The sequence below is a fragment of the Nipponia nippon genome, unplaced genomic scaffold (assembly GCF_047370975.1).
Source record: "Nipponia nippon isolate SJK-2023a ecotype South Korea unplaced genomic scaffold, ASM4737097v1 scaffold_3, whole genome shotgun sequence".
NCBI classification, from domain to species: domain Eukaryota; kingdom Metazoa; phylum Chordata; class Aves; order Pelecaniformes; family Threskiornithidae; genus Nipponia; species Nipponia nippon.
In genome coordinates, this window is record NW_028262347.1 from 124,320,573 (window position 1) to 124,337,370 (window position 16,798).

The 16,798-nt window shown below is 46.5% G+C and overlaps 1 protein-coding gene across 3 annotated transcripts in view; it reads left to right on the plus strand.

Moving 5' to 3' along the window:
• Positions 1-698: 698 nt before the first annotated feature.
• PTPRE (protein tyrosine phosphatase receptor type E) overlaps positions 699-16,798 on the plus strand; it is a 112,775-nt gene continuing 96,675 nt past the window's right edge. Inside the window, exon 1 of one of the 3 annotated variants that reach the window (XM_087766440.1) lies at positions 699-714. The gene's annotated coding sequence lies outside the window, so the exon portion shown is untranslated. Of the gene's footprint in view, positions 715-971; positions 1,019-1,433; positions 1,549-16,798 lie in introns of those variants that run through there. The other 2 variants (XM_087766438.1, XM_087766437.1) reach the window with 2 other exon arrangements.

Genomic DNA, 16,798 nt, shown 5'->3' on the forward strand with positions numbered 1-16,798 from the left:
ATAATAGTACTTTTAATTTCTGCACTAATAAAAAATGCGGTAATTTTATCCAACATGTAAAATAATTCCATTTATTTTATTGCTTGGATATAAGCAGTCATTTAAATTAATATACAATTTCTTGAAAATGGTTACTAGGGAGAAAATTGCTGACTTGCAGTCATTCGATCTACAAACACGTTCATTAAAATCAAACGCCTTCCTGGTAGCGTGCCCGTTTGCACTGCCATGTCTGCTGAAAAATTTCAGCGCTCCACTAAATTGCTGTTTCCTAGTCAACACGATGCCAAAGGGACATAATTAGGCTCTGATTAAGTTTTCTGCAGAAGACACAAATATTCACAGATGTTCTAATATTTTGTTTCGATGGTCTTTTCATACAATCCCTAATTGTCCGACATCCTTTGGTGCACTTAAAATAAATATGGTGTGCACGGATACGGGTTTTTGAAAGTAATATATACGTGAGGGTCTCCTGGAGGAGAGATTTCTTCTGCTGAGGGACTTTCTTGTTTTGCAGGAGGTGGTATCCTAGGGCCTGGAGACAAAAGAAAGCAAGACGTGCCTTCCGACTCCCTGATTCTCGCCTTTCCTTCAGTAATCCCCTCCTCCCTGCCCTACTTTTCAGCCTGACGTTTCTATTCTGGGTTTCACCGTCCTGATTCATCGGCCCCGTGCAGCCCGAGCTGCGGCAGAGGTTTCTTGGAGAGGGAGGTGGGTGCCAAGGGCCTCAGGCTTGTCCCTTCCCACCCGGCTCCGGTGGAGCAGCGGCACGCTCACGGTGGGGTGAGCAGAAAGGGGACGGATCCCGGGAGGCTGGCTGATCCCCACAGGGGACCCGCTGGTCCCGCCAAGCTGCGTCGCACCGGTGGGCTCGGGAAAGGAGGACGCCCAAGGAGAACTCGGCGCCGCCAAACACCGGCCCTCCTGCTCCCGCGCATCCTCTGTGAAGCGCACGAAGGAACGAGGCCCGTTCGGCATGCACGGATAGCAGGGCTGACTTCGGAAGTTTCGGCAGGTGGTGTAGTCGTGACCGTGCCAGGCAGCGGAGCCCAAGCCCCGCTTGAAACTTGGGTGCTAAGGCACAGTAACTTGTCATCCGCAGGTCAAAGCACTTTCAGGAGGAGGGGGTGCTGAGGGAGGCCCGGGCCGGCACCGGGGGATTAAGTACCCGCTGGCGCGCAGGGGAGCCCGGGCTGAGGACGGGGGTCCCCTCGTGAGCCCGGGCTGAGGACGGGGGGTCCCCTCGGGAGCCCGGGCTGAGGACGCGGGGTCCCCTCCGCCGCCGGGGCCCGATCCCCGCTGCCGCGCGGCCGATGCGGTCAGTGTCCGCCAGGCGGCTCCGCGCCCGCCGCCGCGGCGCCGAGGGGAGGAGGGGGAGGAGGAGGAGGCGGCGGCGGCGAAGGGAAATTTCCTGCCTGGCTGCCGCCGCCTCTGCCCGCCGCCTCGGGCCGGAGACCGCCTGGGCGTCCCGCGGCCGGCCGCGCCCGCCGCCCTGCGCGGGGGCGCTGAGGGGCCCGCGGAGCCGCCGCCGACGGAGCCGGCGAGGTGAGCGGAGCCCGGTGCGGCGGGAGGGAGGGAAGGGGCAGCGGGCGGCGGGCGCGGAGCCGCCGCTGCCGTCGGCAGGTGCCGGCGGCAGGGGACGGGGCGGGCTATAAGGCCGGGCCGTCCCTGGGTCCGCGGCGGGAAGCGACCGGCGTTTGCTCGCTCCTGCCCGCGGGGCTCTGGGGGCCGGCCCCGGCTGCCAGCGCTGCCGCCCGGGGCCGCGCTCGCCCTGCGGGGGTGTCCCCCAGCCCACGCGTGTCCCTGTCTCCGTGGGGTGCCGGTCCCCGGGAGTTCGTGCGGGGCCGGCCGGCCCGCGGGAGAGGCCGGAGGGCCGGGCGCCTTCCCGTGGGAGCCGAGAGGGCAGGGGCCGGGCGCCTCCGGCGGGGGGCCGTGAGGGCGGGCTGGGCGTCTGGGCCCTGCGGGGCACCCGCGGGGTGGCGAGGGAAGGGCCGAGCCCGCCGCCAGGCATCCCCGTTCCCTCGCCTCCGCGCCGCCCGCCTGGGGAGCAGCGGGCTGGGCTGTCAGGCTCTGCCCCGGCCCCCGGGATGGGGCTCGCCTGTCAACTTCAGCTCTAAAAAGCCGTTTCTCTCCTGTCAGCGCAGCCACGCTCTTTTCACCCAGCTCCTTCTGAGGCGAGCGGGGTTGTGGGTGTATGCGGCGTTCAGGTGCCCAGGACCAACACCTGAGGGGTGACGTGGCTGCCTACCAACTCTTTTAATCTCCCTTGGGCAAGATTAGCACCGTTTGAAAGCCGTACGGTTCTATTTCTGCCATTTATTGGTTTCTGATGATGTTGGCCGGCCGGTTCACGCCGCCGGCAGCGCGGTGCCCTGGCAATGCTGCGGTTTGGCACCGACGGTGCCCGGAGGAAGGGGGTCACCGGAGGAACCGGCGTCGGTGCTGCTCCCCTGCGCAACGGTGGCCCCGTCCCTTCGGCAGAGCCCTCGGGCGCGGTGGGGCTCCGGGCTCCCCAGGGCCGCTGACGAGGAAAGCACCTGGATGTATGGAGATAGGTGTAAATCCTGCAGCTGGTGAAAAACTTTGTATTTTCCTTATACAGCTTGTAAGGGAGAAATGAAATGAGGCTTTCATGGAAAAAAAATCTAATTTATTACTTCCAAAACCAAAGATACTGTGTTCCCCCCTCCGCCCTCCTTATGGTTTCATTTAAAATACTGTGAAAAATAATGACAAGCATCACAAGGATAACATAAAGGCAACTTTTAACTGTCTCCCGTCACTGGATTTTGGTGTTTTTGCACTTCAGTCGTGGGTTGTAGAGAGGGTTAATGGATATCTGCCGTGAGATTGAACAGTTTTTTAATTGGGAAAGGGTGTCTCTTAATTTTTTTTGTAATTTTTCTGTGAGGTTCCTCTCCTTGTGCCTTGTTTCCGTAGAGTGAGGTGATTTGCTGTGCATTCAGCTGCGTAGCTTCTGAACCACTGCCTGTCTCTGACTTGGATGGAGTAGAGTCTGCTGGGTTAGAAGAAATGACATCGCTTATCGAGCTTTTTTTCCTGAGATGTTGTAAGCTCTATGAGAGAACTTGGAAAGTAGAAATAAAGGGGCTGAGAAGTGAAAAATATTTATTATGTGCATGGCAATCTTAGCGTCTGTGCATGTTGTGCTTTGGGGCTTGTAAAAAAAAAAAAAAGGTAACTTTGGATGAGAATTAATGACATGCAGCTGGAAACTCAATGTCATTTACAAGAGATTTTTATGTGGCTATAACGGGCTCTCCTCATTCAGGAGGCACCGTAAGGTCCTGGTTTGCTTTGCTGGGTCACAGATGAAACCGTTTCAGTCTTGATGTGGGAAGATGCAGGTGGTCCGGTGGCACCGGCCCCATCGGCGTCTCGCCGGAGGTGGAAGTGGGGCCTTGAGGAGAGGGGTCCCTGATGGGGTAATGATCTCTAATTACTGCGGGGGGCTTGCGGGGCTCGGCTTTGTGCTGGGGGGGTGGCACTTGTGCCCCGAGGGAGAAGGGGGGTGAGGATGGAGGTGGGACGAGCGGAGACCATCCGGCTGAGGTCTACGAGACAAGCGTGGATGCAGACATCCTGCACGGGGGCTCCGCATTAGCGGGAGTGAAGGGAGTTAAGCTAAAAAGGTTTGTTTTCTCAAGTGACAAAATCAGTTGTTTTAGAAATCTGGGAGAAGAAGGGAAAGAAAACAGTGCGAGAAACAAAATGGTGTGGGTGTAGTGTTTGATTCCTTTAATTTGCTCTGTCTTTGCTCACAAATAGAAGAATTACATAGGAGCTGTGTTATGCCAGCCATCCTTGCTTGCTGTGCTTTGACTAACATACCCTGTGTGCCTTAAATGCATTTAACATATTCTTCCAAGTAAAAGATAAAAACTGAGTTCCTAATTTAAAAGCTTCCTATGCCTCCGACACCTTTAATAAAACCAGACATCTTTATATACCTCAAATCAGTGTGATGCTGCTGTTTGGACTACGGTAGTTTATCCCGAGCCTGTGAAGTGCAGGTGCAAAGATGATGATTTTGGCACATTTGGGTCCTAGTTCGCTTTTGTATCTTGCTTTCTTTCCCCTTTTCCACTTCATGTTTATGTTTGTCTATCTGTTATCTAGCTCAATCAGGTTTTTTCATCTACGTGAGTTAACAGCTGATCTCTGCCAGAGCAGCTGTTTTGAATCCCTGTTTTTCTTGGTCTTATTTTTCTTCCCCTGTCCCCCACTGCATTGCCAGCTCCTGGATTATGTGGCCTGGGCGATGTCAGAAATGCACCATGTGGGCTGAAATTATTGGAAGCTGGAAGGTGGTGGTTTGGGGACTCTGCAGGTTCGAGGTCTGTGTAAGACTTTCATCTTCCATGTGGGTTCCCCTGAAGCTGAAGCAGAGGACGGGCAGAGCTCCGGTCCTTGCGTTGCATGCACGCGAGTGGGCTCTTGCGCATTCCTAAGTGGAAAGGCTTATGGGGATTTTGAAATTCGTATTTTCTTGGCGTCTTTCTGACAGGATGGCGTGCACCTCATTGTGGCAAAACCTGCTCTCCTTAAATAAGCTTCTCGGTTGCAAGACACCTGCCTCGCGCTGTGCGTGTCGTGTGCTTTTTGATTCTTCTGTAAGACAACTGGTGCCATAAGTTGGTTTTCTGGAGCGTTGGTTTATGGACGAAAGCTGCAGAGCTGTGTTATTGACTGAACTAATTTCAGAGCATGTTACAGGAGTACTTGGATCGGCGTACCTGGTGACCTTTTTCTCTTTCATTTAAGAGGTTACATGAAGAAAAATGGGTGAACACGGGTTGACAAACTGCAAAGTGAAAAAGAGCTGTGGGAAGTCTGGTGCAAAGCTGCCTTGGCACAGCTCTCCTTGGTGTTTGCTGAGAAGTCAGCTACACGTTATCAGTAAAAGTGCTTATATACTACTTCGTGTTTGATGTCCTGTAAACGCGTTCACCATGATTTCGGAGCAGGTCAGTTGTAGTGAAGAACAAAAAAGAGCCAAGGCAAGCGTTGAATGCTGTGTAGGATGAAAAAGAGAAAGATAAAAAGGAATACTGACTGTTTGCCTCACTGATGGGAGCGCAGCCCATCCACCCCGCTCGCTGAAGGAGTGGGAGGTTCTGCAGGAGATACTGTTCAATTATATAGAGAACCTGCGGGTTATGTGTGTATGTCCTTTGAATGATATTGTCATTTTATAAATGCGATATTGTATTTCAGTCGCTGTTTCCAAAATACTCTTCAGCATAGATTTATGGCAGGGCTTAACACCAGCTGGAGAGCCTGTGTCTGAAGGTTGTATCAGAGCACTTGAAGGCCATCAGCAATGAATGAAGATGCTTTAGTGGAAAAAAATCTTGCCTTTATATAGAAACATTAAGGTGAATGACGCTGTATCTGGAAGTACGCTGAAAATTTCTCAGCCAAAGCAGTTGGCAAGGAAGGGGATGTTTTTGCTAGACAGTGCTAGCGTCAAGGGGTCGGTAAGAAGAGACCAGCTTAGGATTAGCAAGAGCGGTGCATTCAAAGGAGATGGAGAGAGGCATAAGAAATTGCTGCTTGTTTAAAATGGAAGGCCATTTTTAGAGATAACCGTGCAGTTTACCTGATCCTGGAATGTAAGCCGTATGCTGCATTTCAGAGAAATACTTGGGGTTTTTTTAAATTCATATATGAATAGTGTAGTCAGAACAGTGCTACTTGGTGTTCCTGGTGAATAATGTATGCAAACTTAAACTTGGTTACTTGCTCCACATCCAGCGCACACTGGGATGCGATGGCTTTGCAGCGCCGCGTCCCCGCGTCCCGGGAAGCAGGAGTGGAGGAGCCAAACCTGGGGGCTGCCGTCGTGATGCCGGCAGTGAGCAGGTCTTTATTTCTTGATAGGCATTTCATTATTGATTTCCTGATACAATATTAATGAAAGCAGAGTCCCTCTGTAACCTAAAATATAATTTGGTGCCCCGTAATCGAAAGTATTGTAAATTGAATTGATACATTATTAAAGAGTTCTGAATTACATATTCTTTGTGCAGCTTCATTTATGGGTACCCTGTATGTGATGCTCTCTTTATGGGTTGAGAGCTGTCTTAGGGAGTGATTCAGAGGTCGCTTTAACTGATTTGCGATGTGATGCAGCAGAATTCAAGCTGAATAAGAAATGGCTGTAGCCACCAGGCTGCTCTGCGCAGGCTTTCTGCGTCCTTTTTCACTGTGAACTTATCTTTTTTTTTCTCATTGCCTCTGCCCTTCTGCACGAGGTTGCATCCCAGTGTAGTCTTTGTCCTGTCTGATAACAATATGTATTGTATAATCCCAAATGCTCTAAGGGTTAATATTAAAAAAAAAAAAAAAAAAAAAAAAAGCAGCTGTATTTATTCCAAACTTTTTGCTGAAATGTACATATCTTTTAAATATACATGTACAACAGACTGGAGAACTTGTGTGAGCCAGAGCTGAAATGAGATACTGATAAGCCAGAGATTAGGAGAAAGTCAGCAGCAGGAATTTATTGAAGTATTTGTACAGAATTTATTTTTGAGTTATTCACAACATGGAACATATTTTTTAAGGCATGTGCACAGTGTTGTGCTTTTTAATTCAGTTGACTTACTGCAGGTGTAATAATTCCATCAATGATATCCTTTTGCCTGCCAAAATCCTCTGTGTTGTCTGCAGAGGATGCCTTTGGGAAGTGGGAGAATAGGTGGGAGTTTTTTCTTCCTGATAGGAGAGGGTGATGCTGTTGGACTGTATTTTGATTGCAGTGCGCTCGGATTTTTCTTCCTAAGTAAGCCAGCCAACCGATTATCTCCAGTGAAACAGCTCCCTGAACAAGAGTAGCATTCAAGGCTGCTTTTTTCTATCCTCCTGGTCCTGGCAGCGAGTTTGGGGACAAGTGGCCTCGCTGACAGTCTGTCCTGGCACCTACAGGAGACGGACGGGGGCCCTCGCCCTGCCCAGTGCTGGGTCTGTGGGCAGGGGGGAGCTGCCCTGTCCGCTGCTCACCAAGTACATCTCCTGTCGAACGGCGATGCCCTAAAAATGCCCTTTTTCCTTTGACTCCTGACTAGTGACTCACTGTTGAAGTGGGGAAAGTAAAAAGCTGCTCGCAGAGATCTGGTGCTTGCCCACGCAGAAGTGATGTATCTGTGTTCAAAGGTGTTTCCTGGCTAAGGGAGGAAAGAAAACTGGAAAGAAGTTTGTTGGGGTAGTTTATTGCTTGCGATGGCAGCTTATTGTCACTGGAAAACGTGGTACAGCTCAGACATGGGGTTTTCTGTCCCTTTTCTCCCCACTGTAAAAAGGAAAAAGTGCTCAGTCCTGAAAACTTAGGTTATCGGAGATTTTCTAATGTAAAGTAATAATTATTGGTAAGAATGAGAGATCCGAGCAGGTAAGACAAAAAAAAAAACAAACAAAAAACAAAAAAAAAAACCCTGTAAATCAGGTAGGGGTGTGCTGAGATAAAAACTAAAAAGGCATGAGCGATGGAAGTGACAGTTTTTGGGAGGCAGCTGTGTCATGCGGGAGAGCCAGGGTGCCCAGCAGCTGGATGGAGCTGTACCAGCCGCACTGCCAAAGGTTCGCCAAAGGGAACACACACAAACAAGGATGCAGCAACATCAAGAATCACCGGGAAGAATGCAGTCTAGAAAACACAGAATCACAGAATGCTTTGGGTTGGAAGGGACCTTTAAAGGTCGTCTAGTCCAACCCCCTGCCATGAGTAGGGACATCTTCACCCAGATCAGGTTGCTCAGAGCCCCATCCAACCTGGCCTTGAATGTTTCCAAGGATGGGGCATCTCCCACCTCTCTGGGCAACCCCTTCCAGTGTTTCATCACCCTCATCGTGAAAAATCTTTTCCTCATGTTTAGTCTAAATCTCCCCTCCTTTAGTTTAAAACCATTACCCCTTGTCCTGTCGCCACAGACCTTGCTAAAAAGACTACCCCCATCTTTCTTGTAGGCCCCCTTTAAGTATTGAAAGGCTGCAATAAGGTGTCCCCGCAGCCTTTAAATAGTAGTATGAATTTTTAAGAAAAAGCAAATAAGGAAGCAGTGGAAGATTTACAAGGGAAGCAAGTGAAAATTGCGTTAACTCATGTCACTTAAAAAGATCAGGACAAAATGTATTAGATAAATTGGAGGATAAAGTTTTCTGCTAAAGCAAAGGAGTTAGATGAACTAAGTCTCCTCCTCCTCCTCCTAGGTTTTGTTGCTCTCGAGGCATTAGAGGGTAATTCAGAATGAAATATGCAACTCCACCTTCATGATAAGGTCTTACTCTTTTGAGACCAATGGGTTTCAGGTTTCCTGGTGGTTGGGTTTTTCCTTAATTGTTGTGGTTCTTGAGTTTTCTTCCTCTTCAGTAAAATCAATATCTCTTTCATCTGAAATAACTTTCAAAGAAAGCTTAGATAAAGTGGAGCGCTGCTGTAGTTCTTGGCGGTGCCCCTTGCAAGGGACTGAAGACTAGCAGAGTAATTTTGATTATCGGCCAGCATAACCAGAGACTGAGATGAATTACAGGAGCACGGTGCTTTTAAACGTCACTTTCCTGTGGACGTGGTGTAGTGTGGATTGTAGTGAGGACAGACCAGTTGGGTTGGTTGTATAGAGCTGGCACTTCCCTGGCCTGCGGTCTCGCCATCCAAAGGTCCTGGTGCCCAGGTCTGCTGCTGTCCTGTCCCTGTGTTCCCAAGGGCGGGACCGCACTCCATGAGGCTCATGCTAGGTGGTCTTGGCACTTGCTCCCATAATTTGTTACTTCCCTTGGTTCTTTTAATGACAAGTTTTATCAGAAACAAAAGATAAACTTTTGGCAAATGAGAGAAAGCCCATGTAATCATGACTTGAAGCCAACGATGAGGATTTGTGGTTAAAGACCCTCTTGTTTTCAGTCTATTTGATAAAGGATCTGTAAATATTTCCTTACCAAGAGCTGTAATTCTTTAGCTTCAGAGCAGTTTTCACTATTACTTGGGATGCATTTTAATTTCTTTCTTAGAGGGGCAATTCACAACCAACCTTTCTGTCTTTTAATTTATTTTTGCTATAATGTGGCAATTTGTAAGCATATCTCTGTGTAAAATCTGCAGGGAATTTACCGTAACTTATTAGGATACCTTCTTGTCTCACTTGCCCAAGTAGTGCTCGGTCTGCTCTCGCTCCTAGTGTGCTTCAGTTGTAATTTTTAGACTTCCAAGGCTGTGAGATTGTGGTTAGAAGAGTGTGAACCTTTCAAAGCGTACTTAAAATTACTTTTTTCCTGACAGATTTGCTCGCTGAACGTGCTGCTTTCTTTACCTGTAGCTGTTTCCCAACTGGATTCCAAACTAACAGCGCAAATTAAAAAATAAACAAGCAAACAAAACCAGTCTTGTCCGATACAAATAGTTCCATTAGCCCTTCCTTCGCCTTGCTTACTGTTTCTTTCAGTGAATTCCATTTGTATTGTCTTTTGCCCTTTAATCTTGTCATCTTTGCTGCTTGTCCTTTGATGATTATTTTTCTTTGCATTCCTAGCCTTCGTTTCTGCTGTAATATGCTGTATATAGCTTGAGCTACCATGCCGTGCTTTTTCATGAGTAGTAGGCTATTGGTTTAAACAAGCAATGAATGATGTTTGTATCCCGTGTTCTGCGGGTTTAGATGTCTCAGGTACTTTCCGATTTTTTTTTTTTTTTTTTAATTTAGATTTGGGTTTCATGAATGTATTTAATGATCCTGCACAATGTCACTTAAAATATTTTATTACTCAACAATATTAATTTATCTGCTGCCTGTGTTTCTACTAATCTCATACAATTGGGCGAAGTCGGCAAATTGCTCCTGAGAGCAAGACTGTGGTAAAAAAGCTTTCATAATGCAGAAGAAAAGCCTTTGTATAACCAAGTTAAAATGATACATGCTTTTCCTGTTAAATATAGGGATGTGTTTAAATGGGTTCACATTATCATTTTGTTTGCAGTTGTCAAAAGCTCATTAATTTTAAGTCAAACTACCTAGCTTGCTGCTTCAAATTGCTTTTAAATTACACATGTGCTGATCAATCTTGAAAAGCCAAATTAAAAACTCAGCTGAGGGCACATTTCAAGGCCACAGATACAACACTTAATTCTAATCTGTTTTTCACAGCCTAACCTCCCACCTCCAGCACCTCGCTGGTTCCCGGCAGAACTGGGAGGAGAGGAAATTTTAGTGACTTAAATATTTCTGGGAAGGCAGGGAGGAAAGGAAAAGGTGGAAACAGGGAGCTATATTTAAGTAATGACCTATTTGCATTACTTAGTTTAAACTATTAGAAACAAACTTAGGAAGACGCGATGCTGAGATAATTGGTACTATCATAACGGGTGATTTTTCGAGGGGACTTGCTCCTATTCCACTGCAAGTCCCTCTCTGTTTCACCTGAGCACAACCTGGCTTGGCCTGGGATACAGAACGGTGTGCAGGAGAGCTCTTGGCAGTCACATTCTTCATTTTTTCTAATATCTTTGACTAGCAAACTGCAGAAGTTATTTAGAAGTTATGTGTACGTGTGACATGACTGAGTTGTAATTTGTACTGAAAAAGCTTAAGAATTTCTCTCCTAGATCAACCTCTTTGCCCTTGAAATTTGACCTCATTTACCAGGATCTTCAGAGGAAGAAACTTAAATAATTTCCTTGAAAAATCACTGAACCCTCAAAACTTTCTCTGTAAACAGTGTTTTACATTTCCAAAGGCCTTTGGTTAGCAATTTATTATTTGAAATGAAAGCTTGATGCCTTCCAAAAGAGATTACAAATGCTGTCTAGTGTTGCTCTGTGTGCGGTTAACATCTTCAGGCTTAGTTCTGCCAGTCTGCTGCTGTCCCGCCAGCAGGTCTGCGTACTGTTTTTTCCTCTGGTAACGTTATATTTAAATATAATAAATTTTAGCAGGTTAATTGTGCACAATATCTTTTAGATTTTTTTTTTTTTTTGGTACTCTATCCTTCCTCATCTACCACGCTCTTTCACATTAGTTTTAGCAGCTGTAGCGTCTATATTCCTGATGTTGGTTTTGTTTAAAATAAAATCGCAAGAAAAACATCTTGCAGTGACTGAGCATCTGTGGCATCTTCTGCATCTTAGAGAGAAAAGCGGAGTGAAATACCGCTGGCAAAGTTGGAAACAGCTTGCACCGTCCCGTTCCCTGATAATATACTGACTTCTTTGGGGCATTACGCTTTCTGGCTGGTACTTGACTGCAGCTGATATTTTCATAGCTGCCAGCCCCCGTGGGAAGGGGAGGTGCCTTCTGTTCCTCTTGGGGATTGTATGCAAGGGAACCGAGACGCAGGGACTGTCGGAACGAAGGGAGCACAGAGCCTGGGCACCGCTGCTGGTGCATCGCCAGCCTGCCCCGTGGTCCGCACAGTGCTCGTGCTTTAAGTAATTACCACTACGCAGGATGCTTTGGTGCTGAAGATGTTCTTTAAGAGTTTTGCTCCGGGTACTTTTATTGAAATTGGACTTGAAGGTGGCTGGTTATGAAATGCTGAAAGGAGAAAAAAGATGATACTAGAAAATGAAAGGGCAGTCAGGCCCTGGCCCAGGCTGCCCAGGGGAGTGGTTGAGTCCCCATCCCTGGGGGTATTTAAAAGCCGTTCAAATGTGGTGCTTAGGGACATGGTTTAGTGGTGGGCTTGGCAGTGCTGGGTTAATGGTTGGACTCGATGATCTTAAGGGTCTTTTCCAACCTTAACGATTCTGTGATTCTATGAAAATTCCTTCTGGGGGAGGGCTGTGATTTTTATTTTTTTAAAGGAGAAATTATCCCGTTTGCAAAATGAGATGAAAGGTGTTCCAGCAATAGATTAGCAAAAGAAAAATCTTCTGGTTTTTGAGATGGTGTGTTTATTTACCTTAGCCTTTGTGGCAAGGTAGGACCCTCAGGCGACTCTGTATTTTTGGAGACAAAGCTCATCTTGGACTTCTTGGAAGGTGGATAAATAAGAATCCACTGTTCCCATCCAGCCTGGCCCTGGTCTGCCGAGATCTGTCCCCTCCAGAGAGAAACCGTTCAGTCCCTCAAAAACCGTACAGTGTGATTTGGGGACAGACCATCCCCGAGCTTTTGTCCCCAGGGCACCTCAGCCCGAGAGGCGGGCTGCGGCTGCCTGCCCCGCGGGACGCTGCCATCGCTGGGAGCTGTAATCGGAACCAGCTCCGGAGCGTGGGAAAGGAAGGAACTATCCTGCCGGCCGGCCGTTTGCAGAAATATGCCCAGCTGTCAAGGGGCCGGGGGAGGCGGGGGGGGGGGGGGAGAGCAATGTTTTGTCAGTTTTTCAGCTAGAAATGCATTCACAGCTGTATACCAGGTTTTTGGAGGTGTGTTATATGCTTTTATTTTTGCCTTCATACCCCAATTTGTATCTATTTCGAACTGTTAGGTTTAGTGACTTCTACTAAACATAGTCTCCTCCTTGAAAACCTCCAGACTCTCGTGTTCTCTTACAGCTGAACATGAAGCTGTTGTCCTGCGCTGTTACACAGCCTCATATCTATCCAACAGTGCTTTGGCCAGCTTTTAACATCTTAAATGACGATGTTATTATGCAAAGCCATGTTGAAAGGTTGGTGGATTTCTGCTTATTCACTTAACGTATTGCTCAATGTGCAGTAATATTTTTCACGGTGTTGGTTCACGGCTGTCCCACAGGAGCTCTGCCAATGCTCCCTCCCGCTGCTCTCAACCCTTGTTGTATCCAAGTAATTAATATCCTCGTCACTGATTGGATCTATCAGGCTTGCTTTTTATTAAGCTGCTTGCAAAATATGTTTATGAAGCTGTCAGAGACTCCAAGGCGTGACAGTTACTTCCCCAAAATACGTGCGCTCTGCCCGGCAGTGAATAGCCGCGTTCTCGTCCTCACCCCTGGGCTTTCGCCTGTGGTGCTACACCCCGTAATGACCATTGCGTGACTGATTAACAGAAACATCGCCTTTGTAGCAAACACAAAGTAAGGGCCTGGCGTGGTTCAAGTGGTTTTCATGTGTCTGGGCTGTATTACAGAAATGAGCGTATCCTCATTTACTGCTCCCTGTAGGTGCATTTTGTTATGGCCAAGAAGTAGAAGCTGATGATTGAAGGTCAGTGGGACAGCAGACTGGTGGCATATGTTGATAGATAGCAAATTTTTAGTAAAATTTGTGGTAGGATCGCTTTGAAGACATTCCTTTTATAAAAGCACATTTGTGGAAAGTGTTTGTATTGTACCTTACTTTTAAAAACCTTAAAAAAACCCAACAAAAACCAAAAAAACCCAAACTGAAAGGCTTGTCCTGCAAAGAATGATATGCCCGTTTGACAATACTTTCAGGCTCAGGTTCATATGCTTCCTTTTCAAGTAAATGGATGGAGTGAAGTTCAGTGGAGAATAGATGCTGAATTGCGGTTCAGAGTCGGAGCTGGGATATTCTGTCTTCCTCCCAGCAGTCAGGTTATTCTCATAGCAAGGAGAATGAGACATGCTCTGCAGCCCCTCCGAGGAACAGTCCTCTTACACAGTGTGTGGGTACGAACTTGTGTCATTTTTCTGTGTCTGGGACCAGGTCCGGGTGCTGCTGGGATGGAAGGAGGCTGTGCAGAGCAGGCTCAGGCCCTTGGGCTGCGTCTCGATGGTCCTTCGGTGGTTGCATACACAGAATGCTGAATTTATGTATATAAGAAATGTGCATTCACACTGACTGTATTTTAACACTACTGCTTTTGCCCTGATCAGAATGGAAACTTGATGGTTGGGTAAGTTTTCAAACCGTTGTGTCTGCATATGAGGCATGCTGCTGTTAATATACTTATCAACCTCAAATGTCCTGTTTAATACTGTGTTTTTCCAAGGTTAATTTTAATGTATTCATGTGTTTTCAAAGGCAAATTACTTGTGAATGTCACATAATTAAAGCCTCTAGGAACCTAGATACATTGCTATTGTAATATTACTGGAAATTTGAAAACTTGTATTGCCCGATTTATAAACTTGGGTATGTGCACTCCCCAGCACTGTACCCCTAAACTAGCAGGCTGGTTTACTTAAGCTCTGTCTTTAGTCGCTAGAGAGAATCTTCTGCAGGCATAATTGAGACAACCTGTGGGCTTCTGCCCTGTCCTGAGGGCACTTCTTGTCTCAAGACACTTGTCCTACCTTGTCCCTCTCTCTGATGAGGGGAGGGAGCATGGGGAGATTAACTGGTTGAGTTTCAGTGTTGGGTAATGTACGTCTTATGTATCTGTTTGTGTCTATACATATCTAGAGATTGATTCTTACAGCTAAAAGAAACGTAACAAAGCCAATGTAAGAAGACAAATAGACTAAAATATTTTCAGTGTATTATTTCTTGTATATGAATAACAATGATAACCTGATAAAATACTGGTAGACAAAGTACACAGACAGTTTGAATGGGAATAAACGAGGTGTGATTTTAAGATTTGAAGTGAAACTTCAGCCTGTTGGTGTTTAGTTTCCGGGGGTGGCGGTGGCTTGTGTCAGAAAACAGAGCTGTTTGGGGAAAGGCAAGATGAAGAGAACAGATAATTGTGAATTCGAGAGGGCTGTGGTGGTGCCTGGGTTGAGTGGCAGATGGGTGAGGTTATGAAAAATGCACAGAAAGGGCAGGTTTGGAAGGCATAAAAATGATTTTTATGGCAAAATCTGCCCTCACTTTTTTAATGAATTGAATTGGGCTGTGCTGTAGCTTTCACTTAGGTAAGCACATTTCCTGATTGCCATTCATTTCGGGACACTCCGTGGCTTTGATGGTATCGCAGAATACCAGGTTGGAAGGGGCCTCAAGAATCATCTTGTCCAGCCTTTCTTGGGAAAAGCATGGTCTACACAAGACGGTCCAGCACCTTCTCCAGCCAAAGAAAAAATTTTTTCATCATTCCATGAACATTTATTGTATTTCATCATTCCATGAACATTTGTTTCTCCAACTTTGTGCTGCCTCCTTGGATTTGATTCTTCCCTCGTGCATCCTTTCTGCAGCGTCGTGTCTGCGTCTTTCTTCCCATCAGCATTAACGTAATCAATGCACTCAGCCCTTGGCAGAATGGCAAGCCCTTCGTATTTCAGAGTAGCGGCTGTCCCCAGGCAGGGATCTGGCAGAGGTGCCCCCACCCCATCTCCCCTCCAGCGCTCCTGGGGACAGGCTCCCCGGCCGCATAGGCAGCGTCAGGCTGGGCCGGGCTGGAGGCGCAAGTGGCAGGGGTTGAAGGTTGCTTCAAAATACAAGAATGAAACAAAAAAGCTGAAATTTTCAAGAAAATATTGTATTTCTTTTGAGTATTTTTCACGGGAGGTGACACAAGCACATCTGTTGATGCCTAGTAGGCTGCTGCTCAACTCTTGACTTGAGGTACCACAAATACCCATTGTGTTGGGCAACGGGACTGGCTCTGGAGCTTGCTCGTCATACGGCACCCAACACTGAAGCTATTCACGGGGTCTGATTCAAGGGGCTGACAGCAATCTTTATCTCTGCATAGAAACCGGAATTTTCCTCTGGGACAGAAGCAGCAAAGCTTGAGGGGAAAAATGCCCGTCTTCAGCACCGATTTGTTTCATCCTGTCAATGGCAAGGCCGGAGTGTAGGGAAGCCCCCTCTTCCCTGAGCCAAAGGCAGGTGGTATCAACTCTTTAGTATCTGGGGCTTATGCCTGTGTTTTATATATGTTCAACTCTCTCATAAGTGAGGTTTTAATTTTTTTTTAATCTCATTAGGTCAGAAGGGAATAATGCTTTCCTTAAAGATTCCTTATAGTATTGGTCTTTTTAAAATTTATTTTTTGAGAATATTGTATTGATTATATATTATTGAATTGTATCTATGGAATGTACATGCAGCTTAAAAATATTGTTGTGATCTCAGGTAGAAGGAAAGGGGAACTTTTTTGGCTAGTTTCAGCATCTAAAATCAATAGTTAGAAATGATACAGCGTGTAAACATCAGGAGAAGCACTGCATTTGCTGGGAATTGGTGGCATGTCAGAATTTGCTGCTTAGGGCTTCGCAGCAGTCGAGCAGTAGCTAATAAATTTTCAAAAGTATTAAACAGATTCTGTTAATTTTCAGGGCGGAAAGGAAACAAAACTCAGAAACCGCAGAGGCATTTGTGTAATTTCTAACTGTCTGTTTAAGAACTCCCATGGGAACCTCTTAAAACCAACAGGTGTTTTCTAGCTTTTTAGGTCCCCCTGGAAACATATAAACAATTGTGTCACATGCCTGCTCTTTGATCAGAGTCTTTAAATACTGAAACTCTGCTTTAATTGCAACACACGCTGTTGGGTAACAGAAATTTGTGAAACAGTGTGTCCTTAAAATAGCATCATACCTAGGTCGTGGTAAACAAATTCGAGCTGTAGCAGGATAGTAAGTAGTGGCAATTGGTAACTGCTGCAGTAAAATTAATTTTGGGATTGTTGGGACAGCCGTGTTGTTGTGGGTTTTTTTGGTTTGAGGGTTTTTTTTTTCAGTTTATTGTAATTATGACCAAAGTGAAATAATTGAGCAAGGATGATGTTTATGGCAGCAATTCCCTAGTGTTGCTGGGCCCCCAAATGGGAGATGTCTCTGTACCAGTCCCTGTAGCCCATGTTGCTTCTAGATTGTTTGGCAGCTGTTCATTTTATTTAATTTTTTCCCAAGGCATGCAAGCAGGTATTGAATACGTTTATGCTGTCATGTCTTTCTGTAGGAAGAATGGGCAAAGGAGGCATTGCCTGTTTATCGAGTTTCTGGA